The sequence below is a fragment of the Diceros bicornis genome, chromosome 33 (genome assembly GCF_020826845.1).
Source record: "Diceros bicornis minor isolate mBicDic1 chromosome 33, mDicBic1.mat.cur, whole genome shotgun sequence".
Lineage (NCBI taxonomy): Eukaryota > Metazoa > Chordata > Mammalia > Perissodactyla > Rhinocerotidae > Diceros > Diceros bicornis.
The window spans coordinates 5,610,921-5,624,086 of NC_080772.1; the positions used below are offsets into that span (position 1 = coordinate 5,610,921).

At 40.5% G+C, this 13,166-nt stretch overlaps 1 protein-coding gene across 1 annotated transcript in view; it reads right to left on the bottom strand.

Annotated features, from left to right (window-relative positions):
- The window catches only part of PXDNL (peroxidasin like), a gene marked incomplete at its 5' end in the record, with an annotated part of 424,640 nt that overhangs the window by 149,070 nt on the left and 262,404 nt on the right, over nucleotides 1-13,166 (bottom strand).

A 13,166-nucleotide genomic window follows, 5' to 3' on the forward strand; every position in this document is an offset into this window, starting at 1 on the left:
GAGATATTAACAGCAACATAAAATAGTAGGAGACTTCAACATCCCACTTACATCAAAGGATAGATCATCCAGACAGAAAGTCAATAACGAAACAATGGCCTTAAATGAAATACTAGATGAGATGGACTTAATAGATATATATGGAACATACCACCCCAAAACAGCAGTACACACATTCTCCTCAAGTGCAGATGGAACATTCTCAAAGATAGACCATATGCTGTGGAAAAAGAAAGCCTCAATAAATTTAAGAAGATTGAAATCATATCAAGCATCTTTTCAGACCACATGCTATGAAACTAGAAATCAACTACAATAACAAAGCTGGGAAAGTGGTAAATATATGGAGACTAAACAATATACTCCTGAACAACCACTGGATCAATGGAGAAATCCAAAAATACCTGGAGACAAATGAAAATGAAAATACACTATACAAACTCTTATGAGATGCAACAAAAGCTGTTCTAGGAGGGAAATTCATAGCAATACAGGCCCGCCTCGACAAACAAGAAAAATCTCAAATAAGTAATCCTAAACTACACCTAACAGAACTAGAAAAAGAAGAACAAACAAAGCCAAAGTCAGCAGAAGGAAGGAAATAATAAAAATTAGAGCAGAAATAAATGAAATAGAGACCAAGAAAACAGTAGAAAGGATCAATGAAACCAAGAACTGGTTCTTTGAGACAATAAACAAAATTGACAAACCCTTAGCCACAGTCACTAAGAAAAAAGAGAGAAGGCTCAAATAAATAAAATTTGAAATGAACAAGGAGAAATTACAACAGATACCACAGAAATACAAAGGATTATAAGAGAATACTATGAAAAACTATATGCTAATAAATTAGACAATCGAAGAAATGGATAAATTCTTAGACTCACACAACCTCCCAAAACTGAGTCAAGAATAAATAGAGAATCTGAATAGAAGAATAACAAGTAAAGAGACTGAAACAGTAATCAAAAACCTACCCAAAAACAAAAGTCAGGTTCAGGTGGCTTCTCTGGAGAATTCTATCAAACATTCAAAGAAGATTTAATACCTATCCTTCTCAAACTATTCCAAAAACTTGAAGATGATGGAACACTTCCTAACTCAGTCTATGAGGCCAATATCACCCTGATCCCAAAACCAGACAAGGACACCACAAAGAAGGAAAATTACAGGCCAATATCACTGATGAACATAGATTCAAAAATCCTCCACAAAATATTGGCAAACCGAATACAGCAATACATTAAAAGAATCATACACCGTGATCAAGTGGGATTTATATCAGGGATGCAGGGATGGTTCAACATCTGCAAATAAATCAATGTGATACACTACATTAAAAAAATGAGGGATAAAAATCACATGACCATCTCAATAGATGCAAAGAAAGCATTTGACAAGATCCAATATCCATTTATGATAAAAACTCTGAATAAAATGGGTTTGGAAGGAAAGTACCTTAACATAATAAAGGCCATAGCTGACAAACCCACAGCCAACATCATACTCAATGATGAAAAACTGAAAGCCATCCCTCTGAGAACAGAAACAAGACAAGGGTGCCCACCCTTGCCACTCCTATTCAACATGGTACTGGAGGTTTTGACCAGAGCAATTAGGCAAGAAAAAGAAACAAAAGGTATCCAGATTGGAAAGTAGGAAGTGAAACTCTTGGTGTTTGTGGATGACATGATCCTATATATAGAAAACCCTAAAGAATCCACCAGAAAATTATTAGAAATAATCAACAACTAGAGCAAAGTTGCAAGGTACAAAATCAATTTACAAAAATCAGCCACATTTCTTTTTTTTTTTTCTTTCTTGTGAGGAAGATCAGCCCTGAGCTAACATCCGTGCTAATCCTCCTCTTTTTGCTGAGGAAGACCAGCTCTGAGCTAACATCTATTGCCAATCCTCCTCCTTTTTTTTTTTTTCCTCCCCAAAGCCCCAGTAGATAGTTGTATGTCATAGTTGCACATCCTTCTAGTTGCTGTATGTGGGACGTGGCCTCAGCATGGCCGGAGAAGCGGTGCGTCGGTGCACGCCCAGGATCTGAACCTGGGCCGCCAGTAGCGAAGAGCGCGTACTTAACCGCTAAGCCATGGGGCTTGCCCCTTAGCCGCATTTCTATACACTAATAATGAACTAGCAGAAAGAGAAGTCAAGAATGCAATCCCATTTACGATTGCCACAAAAAGAATAAAATATCAAGGAATAAACTTAACCAAGGAGGTGAAAGACCTATATTGACTACTATAAGACTATGGAAAGAAATCGAAGATGACATAAAGAAATGGAAAGAAATTGCATGTACATGCGATTGGAAGAGTAAACGTAGTTAAAATATTCATATTACCTAAACCAATCTACAGAGTCAATGCAATCCCAATCAGAATCCCAATGATATTCTTCATAGAAATAGAACAAAGAATCCTAAAATTTATATGGAACAACAAAAGACCCCAAATAGCCAAGCAATCCTTAGAAAAAAAGAACAAAAGTGGAGGCATCACAATCCTTGACCTCAAAATATACTATAAAGCTATAATAATCAAAAGAGCATGTTACTGCCACAAAAACAGACAGACAGATCAATGGAACAGAATTGAAAGCCCAGAAACAAAACCACACATCTATGGACAGTCCATCTTTGACAAAGGACCCAAGAACATATATTGGAGAAAAGAAAGTCATTTCAATAAATGGTGTTGGGAAAACTGGACAGCCACATGCAAAAGAATGAAAGTAGACCACTATCTTACACCGTACACATAAATGACTTCAGAATGGATTAAAGACTTGAATCTAAGACCTGAAACCATAAAACTCCTGGAAGAAAATATAGGCAGTACACTCTTTGACATTGGTCTTAGCAGCATCTTTTTGAATATCATGTCGACTCAGGCATAGGAAACAAAAGAAAAAATAAACAAATGGGACTACATCAGACTAAAAAGCTTCTGCACAGCAAAGGAAACCATGAACAAAACGAAAAGATAACCACCAACTGGGAGAAAATATTTCCAAATCATATATCTGACAAGAGGTTAATTTCCAAAATATATAAAGAATTCATACACCTCAACAACAAAAAAACAAACAGCCCAATCAAAAAATGGGCAGAGGATATGAACAGACATTTTCCAAAGAAGATATACAGATGGCCAACAGGCATATGAAAAGATGTTCAACATCACTAATTATTAGGGAAATGCAAATCAAAACTACAATGAGATATCATTTCAGAACCATCAGAATGAGTATAATTAACAAGACGAGAAAGTGTTGGAGAGGATGTGGAGAAAAGGGAACCGTCATACACTTCTGATGAGAACGCAAACTGGGGCAGCCACTATGGAAAACAGTATGGAGATTTCTCAAAAAATTGAAAATAGAAATACCATACAATCCAGCTATCCCACTACTGGGTATTTATCCAAAGAACATGAAATCAACAATACAAAGGGATCTATGCACCCCCATGTGTTCACTGCAGCGTTATTCACAATAGCCAAGATGTGAAAGCAACCCAAGTGCCCATCAACTGATGAATGGATAAAGAAGATGTGGTATATATATACAATGGAATACTACTCAGCCATAAAAAAAGACAAAATTGTCCCATTTGCAACAACATGGATGGACCTTGAGGGTATTCTATTAAGCAAAATAAGCCAGACAGAGAAAGACAAACACCTCAGGATTTCACTCATATTTGGAAGATAAACAAACACATGGATAAAGATAACAGATTATTGGTTACCAGAGGGGAAAAGGGTGGAGAAGTGGGTGAAAGGGGTAAAGCGGCACATATGTACGGTGACAGATAAAAACTAGACTATTGGTGGTAAGCAGGATGCAATCTGTACAGAAACTGATATACAATAATGTACGCCTGAAATTACACAATGTTATAAACCAATATGACCTCCATAAAATAATTTAAAAAATAAAAATAAAATGATATAAAATGTTTTCTCATCCCTTTAGGCTCAATTCAAATGGTACTTTCTCCACTAAGGACTTAGTAATTGCTCATGTCAAAAGTAACTTCACTCCTCTGCAATCCTTTAGCACTTTAAAACATTAGTAAGCTTTACTGAGTGCCTATGAAGTGTAGACAACATCACTGACCTTCTCAGAGATTAGAGTCTGGGAAGAGGTAATAGACAAGAAATCAATGACCATAGTATAAGAGGATATGTACTATGATAATGGTATACAGGGAATACCATGAGAGTATAAAGGATCTAAATCAGATTTAAAGATAAAGAAAGGTTGTGCAGAGGATAGGATTCTTTAGCTAATTTTTACGGACAAGCTGTACTTACCTAGATACAAAAGAGAAAAGACAATTAGGAAGTGGGAAGACAAGTATATGTGAAGCACAAAGGAATGAATGCACGTGACTCATAAAACAGAAGTAGCTGGACAGAGACATTAAGTGCCTGCAAAGCTTCGGAAAGACAGAGCTTTGCAGGGACCAAATCACACATTTTCTCTGTGCTCAACAAGGAAGTTTGAACTTTATTCTGAAAGTTATCATGATACATTACAAAACTTAAAGAAATGGAATTTGTTAATGAAATTTTCATTTTAAAAACATTATTCTGGTAGCAATTTGAACAAACGATTGGGAGCTAACTAGAGAGAGAAGGAGACGAGTTAGCTCAGTGGTGTCCTGAGTCAGGTGAGTCTGCCACCTCAGGGGATATTTGGCAACGTGTGGAGATATTCTTGTTTGTCATGACTGGAGGTGGCGGTGCCAACGGCATCTGGTGGGAAGAGGCAAGGGACGTTGTTCAACATCCTGTAATGCAGACGACAGCCCCCACAACATTGCCTGGTCCAACGTGTCAACAGCGCCGAGGTCGCAAAATACTAAGCTAGAGCCTGGCTTAGTTTTTAAGCAGAGAAGAGTGGTAGTGACTTGGGCTGCTGTGTGGAGCATGGGTTCAAGGGCTGCAAGAATGGAAGAGCTACTTCACGGCCCTGGGGAAACAAAATGATGGGAAGCAATTAAAAGGGTGCCAGAGAAGAAGAGGAAAGAGTTAGAAGCAAGTTGAGGAAGAACCTGCCGAGGAGGGGAGGGGTTGGACGGTATCAAACGCACAATTGGAACATGTCACTTTAAACAGGAGGTAAGAAAGTGTCCCAGTGAAACGGGCTAGGACCAATTCACGTCTCTTGTTGAGCAGCAAAGCTAGTGAGATGTCTATTAACTTTTGCCCTCAATTTTCTCCTTCAGGTAAAAGGCAAAGTCAACTATGAAATGTATAAAATAAGGACAGAGGATCACATTTTGAATTGTCATGACGGCAAGCAAGATGAGGAGTTCAGCTCATTTTTATTTTCGCTGCTAGAGCTGGTGCTCAGCATTTAGTCCTTTCCTAATTCGACTTTTCAACAACATTTGAGCCTGTTGGTAACTCCCTCCTCCTCAATATACTTTCTTTACCGGTTTCTTTCCTACCTAAGTAGCCACTCCTTCTTAGATCCCTTTGCTGTTTCCTTCTTTTTCACCTAACCTCTTGCGTTGAATGCACAGGAGGGCTCAGTCCTGAGGTTTCTCCCCTTTTCTCTCTGCACTCAGTGCCAGCCAGTCGCGTGGCTGTAAACCCTTTCTGGAGGCCCGTGACGCTCAAACTGCAGTGCCAGCCCAGCCCGCTCTCTCACGCTCCAGACTCCATGCCCCACTGCCTACCCCACAAGCTCACCTGGCTGTCTAGTAGACATCTGAAACTTATCATGTGCAAGTTTGCAATCCTGGTTATCCCCCATAACCCATCCTACCCACAGCCTCCCCTATCTCAGCTGATGACACTTCCTTCTAGTTGCTTGGGCCAAAAATCTTGATAACATCCTTGACTTCTTTCTTTCTCTGACATCCTACAACCAAGTGGTTAGTTTCAAAATATCCAGAATGTACACCCATGCAAAACCTACCCCGTAACTCCCTGGTCAAAGGCACCACCCTCTCTGGCCTAGTTTACACCACAGGCCTCCTAACTACTCCCCTACCCTCCTTGCCTGGTCTCAGTCTACTGTCAACATAGAAGTCAGAAGCCAGAAAATGCAGAAGTCAAAATGATCATTTTAAAACCTATCAGATCAATCCTGTCATTTCTTTCTTCAACCCCCAGTGTTCACTCAGAACAAAAAGCAAATGGCTCACAATAATACAAAGCAAATCTGCTCCTCTGATCTAAAAGGTCCTGTGCTAACTGAGCCTGTCTCTTTGCTCTGGCCACATCAGTGTCCAAGCTGCTCCTCTAACATGCCAGGTACACTCCTCACATGTGGTGTGTAACAGCTGCCCCTCTGCCTGCCATATGCCTCCCCCAGGCACACACATGCCTATTTCCCTCCCCGCTTCAAGCCTTGATTCAAATGCCCCTGCTCAAGGAGGCCTCCTCTGACCCTTCCTATTTCAAATTGCAGCCACATTCTCACTTCTCTCCTAAACTCCCTCCCTCCCTTGTTTCTACTCATCTATATAAATATATTTTTAAATCTTTGCCATAGACTTACATAATTCTATATATCTTACTTATTATTTTTCTTGCTTGTTTTCCCTCATAGAATGTCTTCCCTGATGGATCTGTATTTGTTTTAGGGAGTAATTAAAGAGTTTTAGGGTTAGGGAATTGATATTATCAGTACTGCAATTTAGGGACACAATCTGGCCAAAGGCAGTACGATGGAACAAAACAAGGAGGACCCGGCCAGGAAGCTTCCACCGTGGTGCTGGAAATAAGAAATGAGGGCCTGGATACAGTGGCAGCAAGTGTCATGTGATGCAGGGCAATCCAAGAAGAAACACACCAGGCACCACAGGCCTCCTGCAGGGACAGGATGGTGCAATGGGAAGAGTGTAAGCCTTGGACACGGGAAGCTGCACTCATCTCCTTGCTTGAGCCTTACTCACTCTGTGATGTTGGGAAAATCGCTTGCCTCTCTGCAAGATGGAGTTAATGATGCCTCATTTCAGGGCGGTAGAGGGTTGCAGATCCTATATGAAAACCACCTAGCATCTTCCTGATATATGGCAGATGTCCATGGCATTTAATTGGAAGTAGAGGGCAGGGAGGCTCAGGAAATCCATATGGTTTAGAACTTTAGATGGGAGCTTGGAGTAGGGAATTTTTGCCCAAGGCCTACCACCCATATTCCTTTCTCTCAGACAACATACATGAGGATAAAAAGCCGATTGAAAAGCAGTTATTAGTGTGTACCAGCATTCTATGAGTGCCGGTGCAGAGTTTTTGGTGGAAAACTGGAATGGACAACTTGGTTTAGTGCTGAGGCCAAAGCAGGGCCTACTGACTGCTTCTAAATCTAAATCATAGGATCGTCCTTCTCAAGTTTGTTTTCAGAGCTATGCCTGGGACTGGAGGGCACATTGCAAAGCCACTTAGCAACCAGGCTGCACGGTGCAGGACTGCAGACCAGCCATAGACAGGGCAGAAAGGGCTGGACTGGCCCAGCCATCACCATGGGTCACCACAGAGCAACTCTGGTGCAGGAATATCAATCACCAACCCGTCAAATTCACTCCTCCCCTTTCTGTGGGGAGGTGCAAAGGAAAGTGGAGAAATGCCCATGATGGAAAATGCAACATTCCCTTGTCGTGGATACAGTAAACTTGAGAAGAAATGTTAGAGAAACAGGAAAAGAGGAAAAAGTAAATATCCCCTTTCCCCAGTATTTGTTACAGTTTTTCCAAGCCCTGAACTCTACTGCCCCAGCGCTTAGCCAAGTTACTTACTAGAATACTTTAGTTGAATTTAAAACCAAGAGAATAACTACATGATCTCACATTTCCTTCAGGTACCACAATTTTATGACGTTGTCACAGTGGACAATATTCATCAGGTCAGATGGCTCCTCCTGAGATCATTTCCATAAAATCTCCTAAATGGGGTGTTACACACAATTTACACTTCTACTAAAACTTTGAAAATGGAAAAAGTATAGAGTATTTCAGATAAAAGCATCATAATGTGGAAATTTCAGAGCTCACACTGTGAAGAAAAGAGAGCAACAAAGTTACACCCAGTAGAGGGAAGAAATATGCTGAAGAAGAGCAGAGACTAAATCACCTGACTGTGTGAAGATAAAAGTAAGGAACGAACTTGATATGCTGTGCACTGTGGGATTTCTAGGAAGTAAGATGGCATAGACAGAAGTCAGACAGGAAAGACCAAAATCAAAAAGGAGGAAATAGTCCAGTATGTCCCTGTCTTGGCCATAAAGTGTAGATTTGTTTGTGGGAGTAGTATATAAAAAGGAAGATGGGTGGGATTGATTCTAAGAGATAAATGGCATCTTGGGGGGGCTCCTGCCTACACGTTATAGGATAACCCATCTGTCCTTCAGCCTCCAGAGCCTCATACAAACACAATCAATTCTATATAAGCATTAGGAAGTTGGGATTTGTTCAAACAGAATGGACTCTAGCTAGCAGGTGTGTTAAGGATCTGGATCCAAGAGGGGAATTAACAGGTGATAGGTGAGGTAGGACAGCTATTAATGCAGGCTAATGTCTGCAGGGGGCTCCTAGCCAAGTGAGGCCGTGTGCTTCCAGGCTAGTCCTTGGCATGAAGGGTCAGATTAGGGGAAAGAAGACTCTGAAGATGGAAAGCAGTGAGGAGAGCACAAGAAGCCAGCATTTGATGTCGCCCGGCCTGTCTTTATGCTTGAGCCCCGCAGGCGATGGGCTATGTCCTATTTCAGAAACTGAGCTGGGACTGACCCGAAGGTGAAGTGGACAGCGCACATCTGAGTAGCTGGAGAAGCTGAGTCAAGCTGGGCAAAGGACCAGAAAAATCTTTAATTCACACACCAATATGACCTCACTGCCGCCTTTTTATGACTAGAAACAAGCATGGCATTTGACTACTATATCAATAACAAAACTTTTCAAAAGGAAACAGAATGAGGCTACATGAAAGTTACTCAAAAGCCAATAAAGGTCACTAGATGTGCAATATTTAAAAATTGACTATGAATTTACTGTTTGTTCACAATAATGAGACAATAACATACTACGGATTATTGTTTGTCTGCATGTATGCCTGCCTCCTTTTGTTTTAGATTGGCTTCAGAAACTCAAATTCACTTTCTAAATGCATACACTGTAAAAGTTAGATTTAAGTTTGCTCCACAAGATTCTTATTAACTCTAAAATTCCATTATTCTCTAAATGTTCTGGGCTGGAACACACTCTCAATTGAACCCATAAATCCAATTTCCGGACATGGTTGGTTGCCACCTGAGGATTTACACCACAGAGTGAACTAGAAATGTCTTTGACCAAAGCTTCCCCAAAACTAATATTGTTTTCTCTATGCCCATAACTATGGTTTTATTTTATATTTCATTTCTGGATTTAAGCCGTATACAGATTACAGGAGGCCCGTCAACCATGAATAGACCAGCTTGCAATAATTGAAGAAGGACACAGAGCCGTATTCTTCACTGAGGAAGTTTGAAATCCTGGGTATATTAGCATTGCATTGAGAATAAATTGCTTCTATCTTGGTTGGAAGCATAAGAAATAAATGAATAGTAGATAAGCTTTTAACGTGTAGAAGATAATAGAATAGTAAAAGATATGAAGACAAAATCACAATAGCTGTATGAAAGTTAATAATAAAATTTCAAAAAAGACAATTGTTCAGTCAAAAAATGTGACATTTCCAAATTATAATTCTTGTTCCTTTCCTTTTAAGCCATTAAATTCATATTTAGTAGAAAATGTCAGATTTCTACATATGGAACATCACTGGATGAAGCTTTTCAAAAGCAAAATTTAAGACCCTATTAGGTAGATTCAATACTATATTATGAAAACTCACATGATTTGGTCCTTGAAACATTTATGATATAATTATTTGTAATACACCAATCTTCCAAGTTGCATCTTTCAACAGTACAATCTAAATTCCTTCTCATATACAGAACTGATAAAGGAAAGTAAAATATAAATCAATTTGGGTTGCTGAGCCTCCAAAGAGCCAATACTTCAAACAAATAACATCAGCTTAAATACGTCCACTGCCCACACACACTGTGTCACCCCAAGTTGAGTCCAGGCAAACTGTGTAAGACCCTCCAGGTCTCTGTGCAGAGCTCAGAGCCCCAGTAAAGCTAGTCCTGGAAAATGGAGAAAAATTATATCCCCACGCTGATGTCTCTAGAAGCCAATAGTAGTGAAGAAAAGATGCATTTGCGAATAAGCCAATGTTCATTTTTTGCTTTAAATCATTACTGCTTTGTGCAAAATTCCTGTTTGGTAGCATATACTTTGCAGAAACATGCTTTGAGAAACATTGATCTGAAGCACCATGACATTATCTCAGACAGAAAAATACATAGTAAAAAACAAAGAAAACTGTTAGACCTGAAATCACACCAGATGCTGAAACAGCAATGTGAAGCTGGGAGGATGCTGAGGCTGCCTCCTCACTGGATCTAAGCTTCACCATACATTTGAGAACATCGGTGTTGAAAAAAGCAGAGCCTGATTCCAGCTGAAGAGAGAGATGGTGGCAAGAGCTTTCAAGGAAAAGCTTGAAGAAATGAAAGCATTCTGGTCGTTAAGCTGCAGAGTTCTAAAGGGCACAGTGGAAGAGAGCTTAGATCAAAGATCAAAGAGGGAAGATCATCCAGACAGATCAGTGCTTCCCTGGCGAGGGTTAAAAGCACGGGAGGACAGCCTGGCTGGAGTGCTACACCACGAGGTTCCGGATGAGGGAGGCAATGCTGAGAGGTAGAGAAGAGACCTGAGTGGAGGCGACCAGCCTTCCATTTCCATCTAACACTGCATTTGTGACCAGCCCTTCTGGAACTCTTGTGCTGGCCCCTCCTCATCTTCCTTACTGTAACATTTGAAGTTCTATGAATTCACTCCTTATTTCTCCTATCTATCTACACTCACTCCCTAAATTATCTTATCCAGTGCCATGGCTTTAAATAATATTTATACTCTGAAAACTCCTGAATTTATATCTCTAGTTCCTACAAGTCTGCTGAACTCCAGTTTGATGAGAGCAACTACATACTTGAACCCTTAATGTTCAGTAGACATCTCAGACTTAAATAGCCCAAACCAAACACCAGATAGCTCTCCCCAACGCCTCCATCAACCAAACCTTCTTCTACCTCACCCACCTCATCTCAGATGACGGCAGCCCCAGCCTTCCAAACTATTGGGAGCTATCTGTAGCTCCTCACTTTTTCACATTCCATATCCAATCCATCAGTAAATCTTGTAGTTGCTCCCTTTCAAATACATCAATAATCTGACCACTTCTCCATGCCTCCACCACCACTACAACAGACCAAGCCACTATCATAACTCATCCAGACTGTTTTAAATTACTTTCCTACCAATATGCCACCAGTCTATTCCCCAGCAAGTGATTCTCTAAATACCAAATCAAATCCTGTCACTCATGTCAAAACCTTCCAATGTCTTCCCATCTCACTTTTAATAAAAGCCAGGCTACCAACCCACACATTCCTCTTTATTGGCATCAAAGCAGCTAATCAGCTTTCTCTGGCCCCTCAGATGTCCTAGATGGGAGGCGCCAGTCCGTTCTGCCCTCAAAACTGCAAGAAGCACTGAAAGGCGTTTGGAAATGGTCTCATATCTTAGGTTTAGGAGGGATTACTTCCTGTCCCTCACCACTGGCTATGAGATCATGACACAGTTCTTTCCAGAAAAAGGCTTCTTCAAAAATTCTTCTCCTAACCTCCATTTCTCAAATCGTTTATTCCTAGTGCAGATAAATGTTCCTTATTGCCTGCTTTGAAATGCTTGCATTTTGGCTGGCACCTCACTTGGGAGTATTCCTCAGCTGTGTTCCATTTTAAGACCCTTTACCTACGTGTTTGTTTTTGGCTCTTTTTCCAACCAAGATATTGGCACCAGGAGACTGGGATTTTGTTTTTGTTCACTGCTGAATTCCCCAGAGAACCCCAGTGTTGTGGATCTCAGAACAGTGTCTCACATATGATAAGTACTCAGTGTTAGTTGAATGAATGAATGATGTTCTTTCTGTTTCTTGGCAAGTCTTCTCAGGAGTTAGACTGAGATTGAATGGAGCTGATTTGCGGGGCTGTGGTGGTGAGGGCCTCTAAAAATCACCTCTATCTCAGCCCCACCTTGTATCAAGATACCGTCAAACGCAGCCTCCCAACTGGGCTCCCAGTCTTTAGTCTTCCCTGCTCCGAGTCTTCCTCCACAGGCCTAAGCCAAAGTTCACATAAATATTCTCCAAACACGGCTCTAGCCCAGAATTTCTTAAACTCAGTCTGCAGACAAATTCTTGAGGCTCTGCAATCTAATGAGCTTGATACCACAACCCCTTGCTACATTTTCAAAACTGTCTCGGCCACTCCCTCCTTCCATCATTCCTATTCACTCCAGCTCTACCAGACTAATCTCTCTCATGATTTCTCTCATGTTACTGCCTTGTGTGCGGTGCCTTGCTTAGTTATATGACTGGAAAATTTCTACACAACCTTTAAGATCCAGTTAAAATTTCATGATTTCTGGACTTTTCTCACCATCCCAGGCATAATTTGTCTTTTTATTCAGTCATTGCTCTATATTCAAAACACATTTATTGGGTACTAGCTGAGGGCCTGATATGATGCTAGGAGTTGGTAATTCACAAATAAAGGAGTTACGCCTCTATCCTCTAGGATCTTATAGTGTGATACTGTAAAAAGAATGTAAAGTTAAAAAATGTAGTGAGGGGAGTATCACTAGAGATATGGGATTATGGAGCAACCCATCCATTGATGAGGGGTGGTGGGGGATTAGGGAATATTATGTAGAGTATAAATGTTTGATTAGTGTTTTGAAGGACAAAAGGGAATTTGCCTCTAGGTAAATAGGTAGACCTGGGGAAAAGGACATTCGAGGTAGGGGAAACTTTCTGTCCATCAATTCAGATGTATTCAAGGAATTGCAGGCTCCAGGTAAAGCCAGAACATGGGGAAGGAGTGGGAGTGAGGTAAACGATGTTCTGGACAAGTACCTAATGATTCTGGAAAGTTGACTCAGAAATTAAATGCCCAGCATCAATGTTCTCATGGCACTTAATATACACATCAATTAAACATTTATCCTATCACAGTATAGATGTTTCTTT